Source organism: Neovison vison, chromosome 1, assembly GCF_020171115.1.
Source record: "Neovison vison isolate M4711 chromosome 1, ASM_NN_V1, whole genome shotgun sequence".
Lineage (NCBI taxonomy): Eukaryota > Metazoa > Chordata > Mammalia > Carnivora > Mustelidae > Neogale > Neogale vison.
In genome coordinates, this window is record NC_058091.1 from 193,172,800 (window position 1) to 193,179,999 (window position 7,200).

Sequence of the window (7,200 nt, forward strand, 5' to 3'; positions counted from 1 at the left end):
TTCCAGGTCAGTGGCTCTCTCCCAGTTCTGCTGCATAAACCCTACCAATTCTCACTCCAACTTCTTTCCTCATTTTTTTCATGCACGTTTTCATTACTCCTATGTTAGAATCTGACTATGTATCACAAAATCTATTACATTACAGTTATTTAAAACTCTTAATTGTGAGATTCCTAAACAAACATGATTGAATTTGGGTGTTTCATTCATCTCTTTTAGCAACTACTTAAGTTTCTTAAGGTTGAAGTTCATGCATTTTACGTGTTTTTAGAACATTTTAGAACATTTTAGAACTAGTTTCTTTCTCTTTATGAGAATGGGAATAACCTAATATCCAAATTAACAGAGCATCTTAATGATCTCCCCTATAAACTAGTTTCATTACGCATGAGCCCATGAAAGAGAAAAAAAATCTTGGATATAAGAATAGAATTATTGTTTGATAATATATCAAACTAAGATATATCTTAATCACTTAGTTCCTTAATTTCTGGAATCTCTATAAATGAATTATGTGAAATAAGTAAATGCTAATATGAATCTATTTTTTCTTTCTTTTTTTTTTAACTTTTTTCCTTCCAGATTGCTGATTTCTGACTCAATCACCAAAGTAAAATTTCTCAAGTAAACACAAGAGAATATTAGTCTGAGATATGTTCCACAAAAATATGCTCATTGAATGAGAATTCTGTATATTTCTTCCTTGGATATTCTGAAAATACACCAACATATTAAAACATCTGAGAAATCTTACAATAAAGAAATTTCTTTAAGAGGCAGGGTGGGAGGTTGAGGGAGTAGGGAAGGGAAAAATGAAACAAGATGGGATTGGGAGGGAGACAAATCATAAGACTCTTAATCTCACGAAACAAACTGAGGGATGCTTGGGGGTCGGGGGAGAAAGAGGGTGGTTAGGTGATGGACCCTGGGGAGGGCATGTGCTATGGTGAGTGCTATGAAATGTGTAAGATTGATGATTCACAGACCTGTACCCCTCGGGCAAATAATACATTATATGTTAATAAAAATAATTTTTAAAAAGACATAGGTAATTTTGTATGTAACTACTATGAAGTGTGAAATTATATTCCTCACAACACACTTTGAATAATACTTCAGAATGTAACAAACGATGCAGAGAATAGAACATGTAAAAGCTTCAGGTAGAAATAAATACTTCATTTATTCAGTGTTTTTTTCCCCATAGACCAAAATATTATCTTAATAATATTTTCAAATATGAAAAATATTTTAAACTGATATATTTATTTATTCTCTAAACTTTCTGTATTAATTTTTATAATAACAATTATCCTTTTTTAAAATATTAATCAGACCATGGCTACATGTTAAAAAGCAGTCCCAAACATAACTTTATTGCTCATTCTGGGCAATGCAAACAAATCAGTTCCTTGCTATTAATAGCACAGGAAGAAAAAAAATGCTATGAGGTGCTAATTTGCATTTTCTAGAACAACTCCGTGTACTACAATAAGCTCTCTCCAAACTGTCTGTCCAGACCAGCTTCCTCACCTCTAGCCTAACACCACACAGATGGGCCGTATATGAGCACATCTGCCAGGGCTGTCAAAATGTAAACACACTCAGCTGGTAGCAGATGTTTTCCAAGAAAGATCACTACCCTGGAGTTGTTCTGCTGTAGATTCCATGTGAGTTGATCTCCATGATTGGGCGTAAGGTCATTGTGTTCAAATAGATCATCTGTTTTTCAGATCTAGAACAATAACAGGGTAGATCCAAGCCCAGCTGTTTGGTATTTAACATGTACATATATGGAGAAATGTTTCTGTAGGCTCTGTTAATAAGCCAAATTTTTATTTGGCTTTATTTTACTTTATGTCTTTATTTGTCTTTATTTTAGTCTTTATTATTTATTTAGATTTTATTTATTCTTTATTTTAAGTCTTTATTTTACCTTATGTCTTTATTTGCTGAGCTCTTCAAAGGTAAAGCATAGACTTAGTGAAAGAAAAATAAGTATAGTCAGTTTTTCTGTGGTCATTGTAATCTTGTGGGTTGATGTAATAATTGTCTCTATTCATAGTTCTTAGTCCTGCTTTTTAACAATATACTAGAGGGGTGCCTGGGTGGCTCAGTGGGTTAAAGCCTCTGCCTTCGGCTCAGGTCATGATCCTGGGGCCCTGGGATCGAGCCCCACATTGGGCTCTCTGCTCAGTGGGGAGCCTGCTTCCTCCTCTCTCTCTCTCTGTGCCTCTGCCTACTTGTGATCTCTGTCTGTCAAATAAATAAATAAAATCTTTAAAAACAAAAAAAACCAAAACAACAACAATATACTAGACATTCACTTATAGGGTAATTTTATTTAATTTTGTAGACGCTGATGGTATGCTTTTCTTATGGGAGTTTATATATATATATGCATTTGCAAATCTTGATGGTATGTAAAATAAAAACTACTTTATAAACTACTTTTATAAAGTAATACTACTTACAAGGCATTCTACTAAACATGAGGTTTACCTGGAAGAGACATACAAGAGAATAAGAAATCATATCCTTTGGTAACAAGTATTCTATCTCTGGAGTGCCCAGAGAGTTCAGAGAGCACAAAAGGGCAAGGCAAAGGACACAGGCTACTTTGAGCATGGTTTACAGTCAGGCAGTAAAATCAAGACAAGCAATAGTCCACTAACAAAGGAGTAAAGAACAGAAACCAGCTGCCCTTCTCTCTCTCTCTCTCTGTGTGTGTGTGTGTTAGTAACCATTACCCTAAAAAACTGCTTATGGAAATTAGGTAATTTCCACTCCTACTCCTGACCAGTATAGTATCATTGTTGAATTACAAGTTTAAACAAACTGAAGTCTACCCTAAACCAAACACCTACTAAGGCCAGGTAAGTGCAGACTTACTGAAATTTCCCATTGTATAAGACCCTCCACTTCCAAATATCTCTGTGTTAATATTAACTTTGTTTCCAGCTTGATGGAATCTACCATAAAAAAAAAAAAAAAAAAGTCCTTTACTTGCCTCCAGTAATGACTTTGAACAATGACTTATTTCTTTCACTTTGACAAATCCTTCCAAATTATCATGACTTTAAAGTTTGATTTGGGGATGGTTTCAGAATTTGAAAATCCACCTGCCCAAACTTTCCAAAATATAGAATGTGAGCCTTCTAATATTCTCATTCAGTGACCATACCCTCCCTTTCCTCTGTGGGCTTGTGCTTTCCTGTCCTTATTTAAAATGTATTTCTGAGGATTTCTCTTCAGTCTTCTCCTTCTTCTTTATTTCCGTGCTTAGGAACTTTATTGGTCCTGGAGAAAGGAAGATGTGCGGGGCCCTACCTCCTGGAGAGAATAACAATGCTCTCACTGCTTCCTGGTGTGGTTGATAGGGATCTTCACATGCTAGGGGGAGGCCAGGAAGGACTTGAGCTCCTGCACAGGGCTGAGGCATGCCACGTAGGCAGAGAGCAGGGGGAAGGAGTCCAGGCAGTGGGGTTCTAGGACCTGGTGAATCAGCAGCAAGTTCAGCAATGTATAGTCCAAGAAGGAGATCCAGATGCCTACGATGAAGACTTGCCCCTCCCTGGTCCTAGGACAGCAGGAACTCAAAAGACTTCAGGTACCATAGTCGTGCCTTCATAAACCCCTCCTTGCCTGCCGTGGGGTTGGCATAGATGAAGACGACGTATTTGCAACAGAGATCCTCCATGGAGCCATTCACCACGTCCATCAAGGCGGCCTCCCTCTGGTCCTTCCCACCAAGCCCAAGAGAATAGCCCAGGTATTGCAGGATGGCCTTGGACTGGTACAGGCTTAAGGTCTCCGTCCTGGAATTCAGAAAACTTCCCTGGTAGACAGGAGGGCTTGAATGAGCCCTGCAGGCAGGTCTTGTTGGTCACCACCTCTTCTTCCAGTTCTGGCCCTGGTCAGCCAGCAGCATGCTTATGGCCTTACATCACTCTCCAACAGGTGAGGAGACAATGCTGTAAGGTGCCATGGTTGCAGCGCTTCCAGCCTTGGCATTGGAGGTGGTGGTGGCAGAGCTCTCTTCAGTTTTCTTCTCTCTCTACACCTCTAGAGATCATACCCACTCTGATGTTTGTAAACTTGGCAGATGTACAGGTATACGGGAATAATAAATTTAAGGAATCTATTCAGAGACAAAATATGCATATTCATGTCATATTCATAGTATAGGTTCCCTTTAATAAACAGCTCAAGGGGGTTTTTAATGCAAATAGTGTATTGGGCAAATGCTCCCAGGGAGTAGAAGTGAGGAACCAGGTGCCATAAACTGAATGTCTGTGTCCCTCCAAAATTCGTTGTTGAAACCTGATCCTCAAATGGTGGTATTTGGAAATGGGGACTTTGGGAGGTGATTAGGCCATGAGGGTGGAGCCATCATGAATGGGATGAATGTCCTCACAGAAGAAGAACCCAAGAATGCTCCCTGACCTTCTATACCACGTGAAGACATGACAAGAAGATGGCTGTCTTTGAACCAGGAACCAGGTCCTCAGCAGACACCAAATCTGCTGGAGCTTGATTCTTGGACATCTCACCTTCCAGAACTGTGAGAATGACAATTTGTTGTTCATAAGCCCCCTTGTCAATTATATTTTGTTACTGCAGATTGAAGGGACTAACACATAGGAGGAGTGTAACAGGAAAGAAGAGAAAGCCTATATAAAAGATATGTTTTCAAATTGACGTTTTCTGTGGAGACTGAGTGCTCAGTCCCACCTGGACTATCTGAAGAAATTTATCATAAGGATCTCCAGATTCAAAGACTATAGAAGAAGCAATTACCCATCAGACCCAACCCTCCATTCAGAGTTTCTCCATGTGTGATAAACTTCTTCAATTTGTGGATTGTACATGTGAATTCTTAGCTAGCTCCCAGAGATGACCTAAAGCATGTGCCAGAAAAACACTCAAGTAGTATGTGAAAGCAATGCATGCTTGATACTAGGCACAGTCTACATAATATTGTTTGCTAAGTCAATGATTAGAATGAGTCATGAAGTGGAGAAGAAATGAGGTAGTGCATAAAGTATTTAATATAGTCCTCCTAGCATACCACTTGCATAGGCTGGTACCTTCCATTAATTCCAGTCCATTACCAACTCTCTAAATTGTCAGATGGCTGTAAGCGATTAGTTTGGCAACTATAGTCCAAGCATCTGTAAATTATTCCAAGTCATAATTGATATTCATCATCTCCTTTCTCAGAGTTCCCTTACTTCAGCTAGTGTGGGTTTCTTGTAGAGAGGTGACCTGAATCTGGGCACATAGTTGACTTCTCTTGGATTGCTGCAATTTTCCATTCAGATTTATGTCTGGGCACTAAAGCAACTAGAGATACCCTGTGAATCTGCTGGGTCCCAGACACAGTTTCCTCTTTCCTCATCATATAGCACCAACTCTGTCATGATCTGTGTCTGTTACTTCTGCCAGTATGATAACTCCTTTCTTTGCATATTAGCTTATTGCTACCTTCAAGTTTAGTGGAACTTTATTGAGTCCACTGGAAAAGAAAAACATTCCCACATTAGAAATCAAGACTTATTATCTAATGGAATTTGAATGTGAATACCAGAAACAAACATTTCTAAAATAAATTGACAGACGTATGAGAAAAAGAGCCAATGGTACTTTTATCACTTGATTATAGGACTGGCATTCTAGATATTTGGGACACAGCACCATATACTGGCCATTAGTTTAAAGGAGATCACACATCTTAAAAGACAGTAGACCCATCTGTACCCCAATGTTTATAGCAGCAATGGCCACGGTCACCAAACTATGGAAAGAACCAAGATGCCCTTCAACAGATGAATGGATAAGGAAGATGTGGTCCATATACACTATGGAGTATTATGCCTCCATCAGAAAGGATGACTACCCAACTTTTTGTAGCAACATGGACAGGACTGGAAGAGATTATGCTGAGTGAAATAAGTCAAGCAGAGAGAGTCAATTATCATATGGTTTCACTTATTTGTGGAGCATAACAAATAGCATGGAGGACAAGGGGTGTTAGAGAGGAGAAGGGAGTTGGGGTAAATTGGATGGGGAGGTGAACCACGAGAGACTATGGACTCTGAAAAACAATCTGAGGGGTTTGAAGTGGTGGAAGGGTGGGAGGTTGGGGTACCAGGTGGTGGGTATTATAGAGGGCACGGATTGCATGGAGCACTGGGTGTGGTGAAAAAATAATGAATACTGTTTTTCTAAAAATAAATAAATTGAAAAAAAAAAACAAAAAAAGACAGTATACCCAAACTGCATGGTGTCCTGGCTCTGAGTTGTCATTTTATTGAGCAGTTAAGAGGTTATCCTATTACCACATTAGGTTAACACTTTGTGGTGACAGGGTGTAGAGTGAAACAAGTCAATTCCACGGTAACGGTAATTTATGCACTGCCTCACGTTGTTTGCCATAAAATTGTCTTGTTAGTCTAAGGAAACCTTGATGATCCCATTCTAATGAATTAGGGATTTTTTAAGACCCTGGATAATATAAGGTTGGCGAAGTACTGAATGTAGGAAAGCAAATCCATGTTGAGAATTATGTTGATTCTGGTAAGTTTAAATTGCTGTCTGCTCTAGAATTGAAAGGGTCTAATTCGAAAGGGTCCAAAAATGCCACCTTTTATCATTTCAACAGGCCTCCAGATTGTTCAGCCTAAGTTAATACCGAATTTAGGGCCCACACTGGTTGCTGCTATTGACAGGTTATGCATTTAGCAATGGCAATAGCTTATCAATCTTCGTGGGAAGGAACCCACACAGTCGGGCCCATGCATCGTTCCATCTTAGCCACCAGGATAACTTGCTCATGGGCCCATTGTGCAAACACTGCACTGGCTGAGAAGTGGACTGATGCTCATCAGCAGGATGGCCCATCTTGTCCACCTAGTCACACAGGCTTTTTGTCTCTGTCAGCTATTAATATGAGACAAACAATAATCTACAAATTTTATCCCAAATCCATCTGAATGTAAGACTCCAGACTTCCTCTGTTTTCCTATGTTCCAATTTTTGCCTGTCTAAGTCCCTATTCAATGAGTCAAATCATGTGCCACTTTGATTCAGAATAAACGACCAAGCATACTACTCCCAACTCTACTCCCTGGGAGGGCTTCCTCTTATCACTGTCCTGTAGGACCACACTTGGATTGTGCTAAAGTACAGTCAGAAACA

The 7,200-nt window shown here is 39.2% G+C and overlaps 1 pseudogene; it reads right to left on the bottom strand.

Annotated features, from left to right (window-relative positions):
• Window positions 1–3,354: 3,354 nt before the first annotated feature.
• Window positions 3,355–3,988, bottom strand: LOC122900960 (annotated as a pseudogene).
• Window positions 3,989–7,200: the final 3,212 nt, after the last annotated feature.